The 16,959-nt window shown below is 35.1% G+C and overlaps 1 long non-coding RNA gene across 1 annotated transcript in view; it reads left to right on the top strand.

The window, feature by feature from the left end:
* The window catches only part of LOC145676346 (uncharacterized), a 36,942-nt gene extending 22,230 nt beyond the window's left edge, over positions 1–14,712 (top strand). The window contains exon 3 of the long non-coding RNA XR_014129372.1: positions 10,876–14,712. This is a non-coding gene — a long non-coding RNA (uncharacterized LOC145676346). The remainder of the gene's footprint in view (positions 1–10,875) is intronic.
* Positions 14,713–16,959: the final 2,247 nt, after the last annotated feature.

The raw sequence follows: 16,959 nt of genomic DNA, 5'->3' as shown, positions 1-16,959 counted from the left end.
AGCTCCAGCCGAGAATCGAACGTGAGGCTCCTACGCCAAAGCCGCGTACGCTAACCGCTTAGCCACGAAGAAGCTCCTGAGAAAAATCGTATGTGATCATCATCATCATAGGTATTCTGCCCTTACTGGCAGGTCACTTGCAGCAGCTGAGAAGCTTCCATGCTCCACGGTCCTCCGCTAACCTCTTCGTCTTCACGTATGATCTTTCTGCTTTTATATCATCCATTAATTGTAGTCTCCTTCGCCCCCTCCCTCTCTTTCCTGCTTCCATACTCTCTAGCACGTCCTTCATGATACAATCTCTTCTTAGGCAATGTCCCAAACAGTTTCTCTTCCTCTTCTCAACAATACCTAAAAGTGTTCTTTTCTCCCCCACCATTTCTAACACCCTCTCATTCGTTTTCCGCTCCATCTAACTAATTCTTTCCATCCTTCTCCACACCCACATTTCGAAGGCTTCCAGTCGCTTTTCATCACTTTTACGTAATGTCCATGTTTCTGCCCCATACAGAACAACACTCCACACGAAGCACTGTATGAGTCTTTTTCTCAAGTCTTTATTCAAGGTCCCACAAAACAAACTTTTCTTTCTCCTAAAAGCTTCCTTCGCCATTTCTATTCTTGCTTTTATTTCACGTTCACACTTCATGTCAATACTAAGAATACTACCCAGATATCGAAAACTATTCACTTGTTCTATTTTCTCCCCCCCCACACTTTTGCATTTGACACAGACCGCTTCGTTCCAATCACCATGGTTTTCGTCTTTCTAACATTTATTTCCGTCCCATATTGTTCAAAGCCCATCCTCAGGTTTTCTAACATTTTATTGATTTCCTTTTCAGATTCTGCAGCAAGCGCCATATCGTCTGCAAATCTTATGCATCTAATCATTCTACCTCCTACCGAAATGCCGTCATCCTCATGTAAACTCTTTTTCACTATCTCTTCTAGATAGACATTAAATAGTGTTGGCGAGAGGCAGCATCCTTCTCGAACTCCCCTTCCAATTGCACTCTCTTCCGTCAGTTCTTCCCCTATCCTAACACTTACTTGTTGGTTCATGTATAAGTTTCTTATGAGTTTTCGATCTTTCCATTCCAACCCTATCTTTTTTAGAACTTCCAACAGCAATTCCAATTCACGCGGTCAAAAGCCTTTTCTAGATTGATAAATACAACATACACCTCTTTCCCTTTTTCTATAAATCTTTCACCGATCATCCTTAATAATCCAATAGCATCTCTTGTGCCCTTGCCTCTTCTGAACCCGAACTGCTCTTCCTGAACTTCTTCATTTGTTTTTTTCATATAACCTTCTGGTCAGTATTCGGAACAGAATTTTAGCTGCATGAGATATGACACTAATAGTTCTATAATCCTCACATCTTTTGGGTTCGATTTCTTAGCCATCGGTATCATGATCGTCTTCAGGAAGTCTTTTAGCCACCCCCCTATCTCATGTATTTCATTGCATAGTCGGAACAATTCTTTCTTTCCCTTGTCTCCTATATTTTTAATGTATTCGATTGGTATATTATCTATCCGGTTGCCTTTCCATTCCTAATCTCGGATATAGCCTTTTCAAACTCATCCCGAAGAATACTAAATCGTATGTGAAATGAAAACAAATTCTTCAGATGTAGTGTTCACTATTGCATACTTTCCGAGCCACGAGGGACGTACACAAGAGGTGTATCCTGAGGTCCGGATCCCCCCGAAATCCCGACTTTTCTAGAAATTTAACTTAATTTTACGAATGATTTTACAAATTTTAATATAATTTAACTTCATATTGAATTTGGACTTACAAAAACTCTGGATCCTTCTCAAAACAAATTCTTCCGTACGTGCCTGCTAAGGTGAACGTGTAAGATACAATTTAGATCTTCCAAACAACAGTTACACCAAAATAAACATGATAATTACATTCGTAATCACTTGTAGCACCTTGGAATAATCCCCCGTCAATAACATAATGAATAAAGATAAAACAAATACTCAGCTTCTTTTCAACTACAAGAATATTGATTCTCCATCGTAGATATATTATATCGAGTTAAGATTATTCAAACAAATAAAAGCGTTTCTCTCATTTTAATTCTTAAAAAAACTTTATTTAAAAAAATATGAAACGACTTAAAAAACAGTAAAAGGCAGAAAATAATAATAATACTAAAGCGCTTAAAAACAGCAAATAACACTAGCCAACAAAGTTTAGCTTTTTTTCTGTAACTGGTATGAGAACAGTTAATCTTTATGTTTTCGGGTGTGCTGATAACGAAAATGTTAATGAAAATGCAAGATTAGCTTTCGTTTTGAAGTTATGATAATTTTACGTTATTGCCTATATAAGCTTATCTATGTATTTACCTTGTAGTTATCCCTCGGAGGAAGGTCACTGGAGGCGCAACTGCTTTGCCTGGCATTAGTAATTTTCTGCGGGTGATTCCCTGATTAGTGTCCAACAATAATCGGCCAACATTGATACATTCCACTTTCCCTGATATCTCATTTCCATGTCCGAAATTTGCTGGTGGAAGCATGACGCTCGTCGCTTGTCGCTTACAGCACCACAGTTGTCAGGAAAGAAGTCCAAGTGGGAATCTAAGAAATGTAACTTTAAGGACATGTTACACCCCAGTCTATCGTAGCAGTGCAGAAGATTTGCCACAAGATCCTTATAGTTTTCTGTCCTCTTGTTTCCTAAAAGGTTTGTTGATACTTGAACAAGGGCATACCAAGCTAACTTTTCATCACCTGTCAGGATGGTGTTGAAATGTTCATCTTTGTACAGTTTACTATCTGGGGACCCACTAAAATCCCCTCTTTTATTTTCACCTCACTAAGACTAAAATTTCTCGCGCAAATAGAGAAATGCTTCCCCAGTTTTGTCCATGGCCTTAACAAAGTTTTTCATTAGGTCCAGTTTTATATAAAGAGCAGGGAGAATTATATTCTTGGATTCGATAAGTGCTTCATGCATAACATTGTAAGGTCCTGGTTCAAATGATTGACGCTTAGGCCAATCTTTCTATTTATAATGAAGTGCTTTGGCGCGGCTATTCCAGAGGCACAGGAAACAACAGTATTTGGTGTAGCCCTGTTGTAGCCCAAGTAATATGCCTATGACTATCAGATCCCCGGAAATCTGCCATTTAAACGTTAGTTCAATCGCAATTATAATTGTTTCATGTTATCATATGTTTCTTTCATGTAAGGTGCATATCCAATCGGAATCGATGGAAGCACGTTGCCATTATGCAGGAGGACACATTTGAGACTTATTTTGAAGAAGTCGATGAACAACCTCCACTCATCACTCTTATAGTCAATGCCCATAGCTGCCATTAGTCCATCTACATCACTACAAAATACCAAGTTCTTTTCACTTTCGAAAAATGGAAGGAATGACATATGGCGGTTACGGAATGCAGTCACATTTACCGTCTTATTAAGGCAATTCCACTGTTGTAGTCTTGACGCCAACAGTTCAGCTTTATCTTTCGGCAATTCCAGATCTCTCACTAGGTCATTAAGTTCACACTGTGTTATTTTGTGATTCTCTGTACACTCATCGTTACACATAAAATCAGGATCTTTCGAAGAACTGGGTTTTGAAGGTGATGGTGCAGCACTAGTTTCACTACCACCCTCGTCACTATCACAATCAGGTGGAACAGGCAGTCCATCTCCGTGAGGCACTGGTCGTATGGCCAACGGTACGTTAGGATATACCAAGGAAGACTTTTTCTTCTTGGAAATACCATGTGTTAACGGAGTTGTCATACAAAAGTAACCATCATCCACATGGTTTGATGGTTCTCACCAGATCATGGGTATAGCAAAGCCCATGGAATATCTTTTACGGTTTAACCACGAATGAAGACTCGGGACACAAGATATGCAACATACATGAGGAGCCCAGGGCTTGTCCTGGTCCCCGATTTCACATCAAAAGTACAGTCTGTATGCCTTCCTAATATATGGCGTTATTGGCCTTCTTTGCGATTTCAATGTAGCCTGTCCGCAAATGTAACAAAAACAGTTAGCACTGTTTTCGCATTTGCGAGGCATATTGAATCACAAGAATTACAACGACCACACGGAAACTTCACTTCAATAACACGTTCTTCCAGCACAAGATCATAACACAGCTTGTAACAGATAGAAACTATGCTTAAATGAAACATGCTCCACTCCTCCTTCCCCTTCTCCTTTCCTTTCCCTCTCCATTGTTGCTACGAGCCCGGGCTAAAAATAGCGACAAAATACACATAGCTGTTGTTGCCTGCAGGGAACATAATCACTTTGTCTACAATCAGCGGGATTTGAAACCTATATGGACAATGACAATGAATGCTAATAAAATATAATAAATGTAATTAAATGCACCCCCTTTAACTTGGAAACGAGAGCTAATTCCAGTTTTTCTTATCGTTTACGTTATCAGCGTGGTCGATATAGTTAACGAACATCTATTTCATTCCAGTTACATTTTCACTGTTGGCTAGTGTAATTTATTACTGTTATCTATACTATTTTCTAAAGTTGTGCCAAGCTGAACAAATTGATGCCTAATGTCAGGGGTGCACACAAGGGAGAAACATGACGCCAATGGGGTCATTAAAATTTGGGGGGAATTTTTCTCGGAAGAGGAAAACGTTTATGGACGAGTTGGCAGTTGATGAAGTAATAACTGAACCTTTAAGAAAAATTAAAGTTGACGTTTACGTTAAGATCCTTGACTCACTGACTGCTCAATTACTTGATCGCTTTTCAAACCAATCCTTGGCCTTAATGACTCAAATGGCTTTCTTTTCCCATAATAGACTTAACAAATTGAATGAAGGTCTCCGGTCAAGTATGATGCAAGAACTATGTGACTTCTACCATTTTGATAGTGAAAAAACAGTAGCTGAGCTAGAAATCTTTTCATTCGTATACAAGGCCTCACACCAGAACATAGACATTTCTGATTTGTTACCCAAACCAAAAAGTAAGATTATCAAGCAAGATAAAAACAATGGTAGTAAATTAGTCTCAGAAGATGCTCAAGAAGCTTTAGGTGAAAAATACATTGATGATGAAGAGGAAGACAGCATGGAAGCTACTATGAAGCTCTGGATTAAACGAGGTCGTATTAAACCATACAGGTGTTTAAAGCAGCTATTTGGATTTCCAAATTTAAATGGGCTCTAAAGAATTCTGCTTTCACTCTCTGTAACAAGCTGCTCAGCTGAGAGAACCATGAGTGGGATCAAAATTGTAAAAATTTACCTCAGAATAAGCATGGGAGACAGTTGGTTAAATAACTCACTAATTTTAAGTGTGAAATTGAAAATTTGAGAACATTATTAATCAGTTTACCTAACCAGTGAACAAAGACAAATGTTCTTAAAACGTCAGATTCATTAAGTTCAATGTTTTTGTTATTCACTTTTACTTGTATAACTAGATGCAATTTTTACATCTTACAATTTTTAGAATTATGTATTTTTTCTGTATCTTTAAGAAAATATGTCTTACTTATTATCATGTAGCCTTGCTTTTGGTTAATAGTTGTCAAAATAAACATAACAATATACCTAAATAAAGGCTAATTTTAACATAAACATACGTGTAAAAAATAAATCAGTTAAATATTGACTATAAGTGAACATCGAAGTGTATAGGAAAATTTAAATCAGTTAAAAAGTAAAATTAATTTTTTTATTAAGTGTACCGGAGAAAGTGGAATTTCTCTTATTAAAAAAGTTTAAAAGTTTGAAGTCAGGAACGAACAACAAAAATTCTTGTTTAAGATAGTCGAGCATCACAGAAAAGTCGTCACCGATCGACCAAAAGAACGGATAGTATCATTTAAAGTTGATTAATGTAACAAACGTTTTGGCTATTATATATATATTAATCTTGGTGTCTAGTTTTAGTATTATTTTAAGTTTGTGATATCTAGTTTTAATTTTTTTTCTACTTTTACAAAGTGATCAAAGTGTGCAAGCTCTATATATTATCCAATCTTCTCAAAATTTGTTATGTATATCTTTTACATAACTGAAACTCGGGCATAAGCGAAATCTCCACAACATTTACATTTCATTTTTTGTCTTACAAACTGAAAAGTGTACAAAGATAAATTAATCAATTTTACGTTGAAATAAACTACATTTAAATTTAGTGTGTGTGACTGTAATGTGAGTCTTGAGTACTACCAATTACCTCACGTGTTGTGATAGGAAGAGGTGTAAAATTAAATATGAGGGGGATACTTTGTTAATTTGGGGGGATTGGCACCATAGTCTTGGGGAGATTGGCACCCCTGCTAATGTAAAATCTTTTCTATGGTGATTTTATGAGGTATTAATATGTTTTGCTTGACATGACTTCAACAAAAAATATGGATAACAGTAACAAATTATTTTCTGCTTTCTATTGCTTTTTTCTTCAAGTCAGTTTATATTTTAGAAAGAAGTTCTATTTTATTCAGTCCTCTTGAAGTCGGTTATTTCAGTCTGCATCTTTCGAATAAAAGGGACAGCTCCACCCCTAAACATACTTGTCCATATTTGGAGAGCAACCCAGATTATTGCACAAATGTACTGAGATGCATAACCTATAGGTTACTATGCATAATTATAAGTGGAACAATTCACTTTTCCCTTGTATTTCAAACAGACAACAATTAATTTAAATGTTCAGGCCTTCATATCGTTACCTGTGAAATGGAATCAATATTTTCAAAATGAAGTAGTTCGTGATTTCTTGTTATTTTTAACGTGTCAGAAAAATTTCTCGAAGAATTTTTATAGTGATGCTGGAAGAAAAATGCTATTCGAAAGATCACTAGATATGTTGAGTTCATAGCTAAGTGAACTATCTTTATATTTTTAGTTTTAAGAAGTATGACGCAATTTACTTTTCCCTTACAAAGAATGGGAATTTCTTTCGAGCTCTTTGGATGCGTCATAGCGATGTTGATAGCATGTTTGGAGATCATTGGGAGTAAAGAAAGATGAAACTTGTTTTTCAATATGATACATAATGGTTTCCAACTGCAACTCTAGCCGGACAAGATTTGATATCCCTGTGATTTGTTCATAAAACAGTGGAATCTGACAGAATCGTAATATAATACGATAATGGAATATTTCATAATGTAATTATTATTCTTCACGTTTATAATTGTGGAAATTATGCATTGCAATATGGAGAAAAAGGAAGAAAGCATCTTTCTAACACTGTTCAATTTTATACTGGTAAGCGATATTTACGATGAAACTGAGTTATTAAGTGGAATTGGTTATCATTGAACCACAGAAGAGCATGTAGATAGTTTTATGTCGGAAATGTGCCTACTGAAGGTACAGGAAGCTTGTTTAGTGTGTGTCATTGCATTCAAGTGCATGGGAATGATTTATCTTCTATACCAGTTTACCCGAAAGTTAGAAAATGTGATATACCATTATGTTCGCCCAAATCGTTCAATTATTTCATACAATCTTAATTTAAGCTTGTTATTACAGAAATTAAATCGTTATATCGGTAAGAAAATCTGAAACAATATTATTCTTATGAAGAATCAGTTGTTGTGCTTGATGTATCATTGTTATCAAGAAGAATAACATTCGTATTAACCTGTGGCTCTTCTGATAAACTGATGAAATGTCCTCCCCAGGTACGTGATTTTCAACCCCTCAAAATGAAAACTACAACACCTGGTTAATCAAAATATTTGACTTGTGCAACCACATACATTTCCTTTACTGGTTAATCAGGTTAGCCAACGATTAGTTTCCATGGCGGAAAGTCTGGAATCTGTGAAATGCTCCTCAACCACCCAATCACCAGAGAAGTTTTTTCTCCCAAGAATCAGTCGATGATGGAAGAAGTTGTAGTCAGCGGAAGAGATATTGGGAGAGTACGGTGGATAAGAAAAGCTTCCATATAGCAACTTATGAAGAAAGCACACTCTTCTTTGAGTGATATGTGAATGTGTGTTTTTGTACAACATAAGAACATAATGTATGTTGACCATTGATGGATGGTTGAGGACAAGTTTATAGTGCTTTTGACGGAGTTCAGGACTGTAACGATCGGTATTGGTGATTTCAGCTCCCCTGAGAATATCATGATAAATTAATTCAACCATAGACCACGTACCAGCAACATCTTCTATTTAGTGAAACGGCAGTTTAGGAAATTGTCCTGGACGTTACTCACAATCCAGTCATTGTTCACACAGTTCGATTGTCAAGAACATTTATTTCTCATCTGAAGTGACAATTCAGTGTAGTAAACTTTCCCGATTATTGATTATATTCATAGAATTGCACATCTCCAGATGGTGGTTCTTGGTTGGCAGTGTCAACTTATGTGGCTCCCATGAGTTAAACTTTTCCAACTTACCAACAGTATAGAGCTGTCGAACAATAATGCCATAGTGTATGGCTGGCTCGTCTGCAATGACACAAACGCTTGTAAGACAGTTTGCTTTCAAACGAGGGAAAAATAAATAATAAAAATTAAAACATCTGTGAAGGATGAAGGAAGGTTTCATGCTGCAACTTATGGAGAGTGTACAACGTCAGCTTCTGTTATTTGTCAGTACATTGTCGTGCGAAATGGAATCACCATTTCTTTTGAAAAATTCTTGGATGTTGGTGGGCAAAGTTGCAGTGCGTTTCATGAAGTTCAGCAGTTAACTATCTGCTGTGATGGTTTCATTCGATGGAGAGAAACATGATGGTTCAACTCCACCATACAACAACTTCTAGTGATTTTAGAAACTGTCCTGAATTTAAATCCCTAGCTGTGTACAATTCTCATAGGAGATCCATTTTTCTAAAGTGATAATCCGGTGCAGGAAACATTACCGAGTATTCCTTAAATTTATAGAACTGCACACCTCCAGACGGTGATTCTAGTCGGCCACTGTCAACGCATGTGGCTGTCGTGAGTCCAACTTCCAGTTATAATTACTTGTTGCATTATTTGCGTTGCGTTCTGATTTGCAAATTTTGCGAATACAGTTAAAGAATTAGGCGTAGGGATATCTCGCCAAGCTACACTGCAACAACAACACCTTTGCTACAGAATCCGCAAGAAAGAACATCGTACTTTTTTGAACAAACTACAGTTCAATAAGACTGTGCATTGTCTCTACAATTTCACATAGCGTATGTAAGTGATGTGTAAACAATGTTTCTCGATTATTATTTTTGAGGACGACTGTGCTCTACAATGCGCATAGATTTATTCTCTATCTGGCAGCCCAAGATCACACAACTAAATCACACAACTGTACTAAATCACACAACTTAGCCATTCCAAGGCAAGAAGTTGTGTACGAAGTAATCCATAATTATCTAATACTAAGATCCATAGATTCTGGGAATTCAAACTATAGTGTAAAATTTTACAAGCAACATTTGACAATGCGATAATCTCATTAAAGTTTATAACGCCTTTCTCCGGCCGTGTATGACATATTGCAATAAAGCTTAAGTCCGTGCTGCATTGTAGCAGGCTTCAAATTTCAGAAATTCCCGACATGAAACTGGATAAAACCATACTAAACGTCTAGACAAACTCGTAATATATGAACAAACTTGTTTCCATATATTACATGTCATTCCGAGACATCACAATATCGGTATGTTGACAAAATGTGGTCATTGAAACGACCCTCTCTATTATCCAGAATGGCAGGACTATCGGAGGCTTTATTTAGGACTACTAAGTATTATTGTGCGGGTCAATTTTTGCATATCTCATTCAAAATTGAATCATAGTAGGAGAGGGCTACTTCTTTTGCCTTGGTTACAAAATGTTGTGATAATGACTTCCATGTACTATATCCTCCTTATTCCCTCATTCATTTAATAAATTAATTAACAAATATGAATATGGGAATAATAGAAGTAAAAAGATAATTATATACTTTTACACTAGTTTTCACAGATATTTTATTGCATCCAGCATTTTGGTCAATGACATACATTCCAATTGTTAAAACTTCTTACCTTAATTGTTTTCAATATTATCGTATGTTATATAATTTTACTCACGATATCTGATAGCTTTTGTGTTTATGAATCCTTTCTTTTCACTAAAGTTAATTTGCAACTGCGCAAATCATCGGAAATATAATGGAATATACCTAATCAACAATTTCAGTGCCGAAGTGACGGCATAAACTTTGGTGAAAATCGAAAAAGCTATGTTAACAAGCATTAAAATGAAGAACATAAACAAAAAAACATTGTTCAAATTGCTATTATTAATTGTTAATAATTGTAACTTTTGATAAATTTTTCCTGCAGCGTCATTTCAGATTTTACTTGGCGAGGACACAAGGTTCTCTCCTATTATGAAAATTTCACTTTTTTATTACTATATTAGTATACAATTGATAAAATATATGTCTTACTTAAATTCAGAAAAGGTCAATTGCTTCCTGTCCTCCTCAAATAACGCCACTAGTCTCTTCCTAAGTGTTTATGTCAAGGATTGATTGGGAGTTTCTAAACTTATAACACTGAAACTAATTGAGACATGGAGGAAGAAAGCCATTCCTTTATTTATTAATACTTCTATGAAGGGAATAATTATACCAAATGATAACAATATTCTACAAGGACTATCACATGCAACGTTAGTCTTATTGAAATAATCTTTAGATCAAGACAGGTACAACAAAATTTATTATATTATAGGATAAACGTTAAAGTGAGCTATGGAATAGAAACTAATATTTTTTAAATGCATAAACCAAACCAAACCATCTCACATTTTAATGCATATTTAGGATACTTATAACGGATTAATTATTATGACGTTCAATTCGTAATTTAATAGTTTTTAATTTTCTTTTCAGGATCTTCATCTAAAGGACAACAAGTTCGGACAGAAAGTAATGATCAACAAACAAGTGTTAATGTTCAGCAGAGACATTTAAGTCAATAGCATTGCACGAAGAAGTCTCATAACGTCAACATCTGAAAAGAAACATATTTATTGTAAAGCATGAATAAATCGATTTTCTTGATAGTTAATGAAATGAATGTGAAATATGTAACTTCTAATACTATAATTTATTAATTCAGCAAACTTTAGATTTTCGGTGTTACAAATAGCAGGACACAAAAGAAAATCAAATATGTTTTGCAATACATTAGTGTTTAGATATACAGTACTTGTGATAGTCTTACATACTTTCTGCGGCAATTATATAGATTCCCTTATATATTTTATTGGTAGACTTACCAATTTAGGCATATAAATTTCTTCAGGACAATTTATGCAAATGCTCCATGTACTGACTGCATATCCTATTTTTTCGCCACTATAAAGTAGCATAGCCATAATACCACAAAGAGTCTAATATTTATAATGCAGTATATACATTTGCTTGTTCTTGACTTTTTAAAATTTAACGACCCTTTTCAGCATCGAGGCTATATGAGAATGAACTTACAGTTTATGGTTGAATACAACCACCATAATTCATTCAATACTCTTCCATTGGAAAACTAGTTTTAATTATGTATTCATTCCGCAAATTATAAAATAAACACATCTGACCTAAACAAATCCTTGTCTTGCAAATAAAAAGGTCTGCAAACTGATTGAAAAATAGCCTTACATTTTCAAACCGATAAACTAGAAGAATGCAACGCAATTAGTACAAACGTTGAAGTGAGTGATAACTAGCGTCTATCTCTTTTCTAAACCTTTACTTTCGAGCTATCTTTGCCATATAAGTTGTCAACTTGATCTGCTCAGCGAAAGGTATTTTAACATTGCAATCGTGCAATTTACTTAACTTCGTATTTTAGGGACTCGACCCGACTAATTTGCAAAGCGAATGATGCCTGAGGATAATTGGCAGGTTCTTCCCGTATTTGATTGAAATTTAACTCTGTATTGCGCAAATTAAAGTGATCAGGGAAGATCTTCAATTCTTCTCATTCTAAGATGAACTATTGTCGCAAAATTAACTATCTAATCAACAGATGTAATTGAGTGTTAACACAAAATGATGGTTTTTACGCATAGCTCCTAGCTCATGAAGTCGATAGCATGTACACCAAAGCAGTGCGTTTACCTTGAATTACCACTGCTTAATGTAGGGTTAGTGTCATAACAGGAGAATGTCTTGTGAAATATACACTTCTTTTGAACTCATATATAAATGCAAACAAATATATTTTGCATATACAAAAAGAGTAGCATACTTATTCAAGATACTCACAGTATTCAAGATTCAAGACACGCACAAGAGAAAAGTAACAGAATTGTAATGAAATTAAATAGAACAATTTGTTCCTCTCAGTAATAAATTAAACTAAAATAATATTTCATAGAAAATATAACATCTATTAAGCCACAATATTATACGTAGTTGTCAGTATTATCGAAATCACAAACTTTAGTCGACTTGTGTAGAACAGGAAATCATATTACTAAATAAAACTAAACACCACTAGTGCCCCAGGATGAAGATTGCCCTATAATAAGCGAAGAAAATACATTTTACACGAAGATGCCGTAGCAAACATATTTAAGAAAAGAAACTACATTTATGATTTGAAATTTGAGAAGCACCATAAATTTGAGAAACGCCGCCAAAAAACCAAATAGGCACGATATTCTATTCCAGACTCTGGATAGAATTGTCAGTCATACTGAGAATTATGAAACTAATTCCTAAAAGGACTTCTGTAGTTCAGAAATTGCTTTTCGTGTTGTAGGTTATGCTGAGCAATCCATCAAATAATGCCGAGGTCTGACAAGCATGCAGTTCACTCTTAACGGCAACACTTCATTTCTTAAGAAATTCAGATATAGTACAAATGTGGGACACTTGTGCATTGTTATCCATGTACAGAAACTCAGGATTAATTGCTTCCACTGAAGTTATGTAGCTATATACTGACACATATATACTGATACATTATTATGATGTGTTTTCGATGTTGATCAACAATTTGGAGAGACGTGTTTGCGTCCACACAAATCATGATTGGACTACCTCCCAAGGTTGTTTTTGGCTGAAGAAATTCGCATAGTCGCATTCCTCGCTCTTACCGAATGATTATTGTTGAAATCGTCAGAAATCTAACGATGGCTAAAGCGAGATTCATTTGAGAACATCCTCACTTGTTATGGTTCTATTCCGCGGAATGTTCCTTGGATCATCTGTACCTCGCACATTCAAGTTTCATTGTCGAGTTCATGTATACGACTTATTTCCTGCCTTACAATCCGGCTTAGTTGAGTTATCTGCTATCTAAAATGTTGCTATAGCACGAAAAACTAAATATATTTACTGCCAATTACCTCAGGCTGTCACGAACGATACCATTCCGATGCAGTCCCATGGCAGCTAAGTACGTGACGTCACTAACAGATCAGTCATAAATTCGAATAATGTATATCCTAGAAATTTTTATTCACATCAAAATTTCTGGAAAATTCCACGGCTTATGAAACCAACTTTTTGTAACGATTCAACCTCGATCAGTGTTATGTCACTTACGACTACACAATTATACACTTAATGCAATAACTTATCGGTATAGCACTCGCAACTGTAAAGTTAATTGTTGACTTACAAGTATTCGCCCTAGACCTGCGACTAGTTGGAAAGAGTAGGTTACCTGTTATAATTATTAATGACTTATAAAAATAATAAGAAAAATAATAGTTATCATAACAATAAACCAATAATAATAATAATAATAATAATAATAATAATAATAATAATAATAAAAGTACATATCACTAATACAGAAGAGCTACTGAAGATCGTAGAAATATAAGCAAAGAAACAAAGTAGGCTAGCATCTGATCGACTTACGATCAGCTACCCGTAACCGCTTCGGACCGTTCCTAAACCATGCTAAATCCTGTTTCTTAAACGTGCGATACGCAAATCAAATGGCATCATGACAATCCTTAACTTTGTGGAGCACTTTACTTTGTGTAAGCACTTTGTAGTTTTCATACAACTGATTTTTAAACATATTACTTTGCAAAAATTTAAAACAGAGCTTTCCAACTTGGGTGTCACGACATCCAGGGGGTGTTGCATGGAAGCATCAAGAGTGTCACGAGATTTTTTGTTATAAATTCCGAACATTAAACAAATGAAGAACTTCTAATAAAATAGAAGTACCTTCTTTTCATTCAGCGTATTAACTGGTAGACGTGCTGATTTCTAGAAATTTGCGCGAGTAACATTGAATGATAGCACTAGACGTCTTTGTTCTTAATGTTGTAAGAACGCGAAAATGAGATTGTATAATGAGGAATACCAAAATTATAGCACTAGATGTTTTGGTTTTTAATGACTGTAAGAACACGAAAGTGGCAAATTTTGTGAAATAATAGGGTGTCACCATTGGAAAGCACTGCTCTAAACACTTGTTCATATATCATCTAGAAAGATGATTTTCAGTCTATGTCTTTACAAGAACCAGTCACTTTTGCGTGTCAATCGATAAGAGGTAATATTTTTTCCTCTTCATGTAATTTGATATCTTATTCTTTTGTAAATTAAATTCACAACAAAGATTCTAATAAATAATGGACAATCGTTTTACTTTTATGTGTGCAAAAGCTTGTAACATGTATTTGCCAATGTATGAACACTTCTGAATGTGTAACAATTTATTTTCAAGTAAATACAACCAATATCATAATTTCTTAATTTTAGTTTAACTTTCCACGTTTATACTCCAAGGATAAGGAGATCAAGATAATAATGAACAAAATGGTGGAGTGAAGGAAGTAAAAGGAAACGAGAAAACTCACACACACGGTGCTTGCCCATCACAAAGCCCACCTAGCATGAGCTGGGATCGAAATAATTTAAGTTATAATCGTTTGCAAAGATTTGTTTACTTCATGTATCTCTTTTCTTCAATATTGGACGTAGCATTGCCGTTATTGCTGTTAATTCTTAATTGCAATGAAATTTCTCCCAATGACCATTCTTCATTATATTTTTTTTACACTAACCGACGCAAAATCTTTTATGATAGTATATTTTGAGTTCCTGTCCAGCGACCATTCCTCACCCGACCACCTGCACGGAAGGGAAGGATGTGTACTCTTTTAAACGACCATTTCCAGCTAAGCGTTCTACAGAGTACTTATCTCGTGGTCTGTTTTTTCGCGCCTCCTTTGACCTGGAAGAACTTTGTTTCCCGTTATAAGCTAATTCGTGCAGGAACACTTTCAAACTATTTTTTTATCACACGAGAAACAGATAGACATAGCATTTTAGTCAATGTATACCTAATAGTAGTGGTGATTTAAAAGTGGGCTTTATGAGGGACAAACACCGTGTGCGTCGACTTTCTCCGCAGAAATGTGAGTGCCCGTAAAGTATGATAAACTACATACCCATTTTCTAGCTTATATGAGAAGGTCTGGAAAGACTCACTGGTTTGTTTAATGGTATTGTATAAATGCTGTCTGGTTCCCTTTCTATTTTTTTTAATTTTCGTTGTCTTAATGACTAAAAGGACCGTTTTGCCATAAGAACCAGACTATGTCACATGATCAAATCAAAAGTCACATTGCAGCCTAAATCGAATCTGAAGATTCCAAATCCAGATGTAAGATACTTCAAGCACGTAACCTCCGCGTGGAACGCCGTGGGTAATTCGCAGAAGATGCATATACTTTATCATTGTTATTGATTTTGCTCAAACAATTTGACTTTTGACAATGTTCTATCCAGGGGTAAAAGTGCATCTGACAACGTAGGGAGACGCATAAAGTTATGCCGTCCCCCGTACCTATCTTTGCCCATTATATTTTTTTAGTGGGAGGATACTGGATATTTTTAAAAGTGGGGTAACGGCATCCTCCTGCGTGCCCCCTTACTTTTACCCCTAGTTCTATCTATATTTACCTTACGTGCTCTACATCGTTTTTAAGCTCTTCATTATGTCTTTGCAATAAGTTTTCAATTGATCATCTTCTTATTGTAATTTTTTAGATATATGGACGACTTCATTTTTGTCATTGATTTTCCATTCCCTTTAATATTCATTTTTCGTCATATTTTACTATGTTCCATCTATTTTAGGTCAATTTGCTTTTGGTATATTGAATCTACATAGTCTCTTCTACATTTGAGCTGAATTTCAGCCATTTCCCCGAAGTCTATTCACATCATTGCAACGGGATATATCCTTTAAAGAAAGCAGGGAGACGTTGAAAATTGTTATCCAAACTCAACTAAAGCTCATGCATTGAAGACGCTAAGCATATCCTTAAGTTTAGATGATTAAACTGTGGTTCATTTTATGAGAAAGAAAATAATACAAAGAATAAGATGAAGTATTTAATTTGACATCCCATAATTATGTGTTCTAGATTAAATGATCATCTTCATTATTATTAATCATAAGGAGACGTTCCACAGGTGCAAATGAGCAAAAATTGAAATAATTAAATCATTGGGTGGAAAAAGGAAAATATTCTACGATAGCAATTTCTGTATAGCTAAATATCCAATCTCATTGCATTCATTTATGATATTTTGCAAAATGAACGGTTTCAACATACGCTATTAATGTCCAATACAAATACCGTTACTCGAATATGAGCGCCTCTTAATATATATATATATATATATATTCAAGTGTAGGGGTAAACTTCTTGAGGACGAAAAACTACATGTGAAACAATCTAAGTGGCAGAAGAAGGAAGTAAGGGAATAATAGTGATGGGACATAACGTCTTTGCTAAATTACAAAACACTATCACTATTTGACTTTTCTGTCAAGATAAAGAAGAACGATTCCCAACACACATATGAATACAAACTGTGTATTTAAAGGTGTTTACCTTCGAGTAAATACGATATTTTTATATAAGTAACAATATTTCAGGCAAGTGCTTTTTAAAAATTATTTCCGAAGTAATGTGTTGTGGAATACTC

Source organism: Thermobia domestica, unplaced genomic scaffold, assembly GCF_964235325.1.
Source record: "Thermobia domestica unplaced genomic scaffold, izTheDome1.hap1.1 HAP1_SCAFFOLD_99, whole genome shotgun sequence".
NCBI classification, from domain to species: Eukaryota; Metazoa; Arthropoda; class Insecta; order Zygentoma; family Lepismatidae; genus Thermobia; species Thermobia domestica.
Note: the sequence above shows the minus strand (reverse complement) of the source record. Positions and strands in the feature narration are given on the sequence as shown.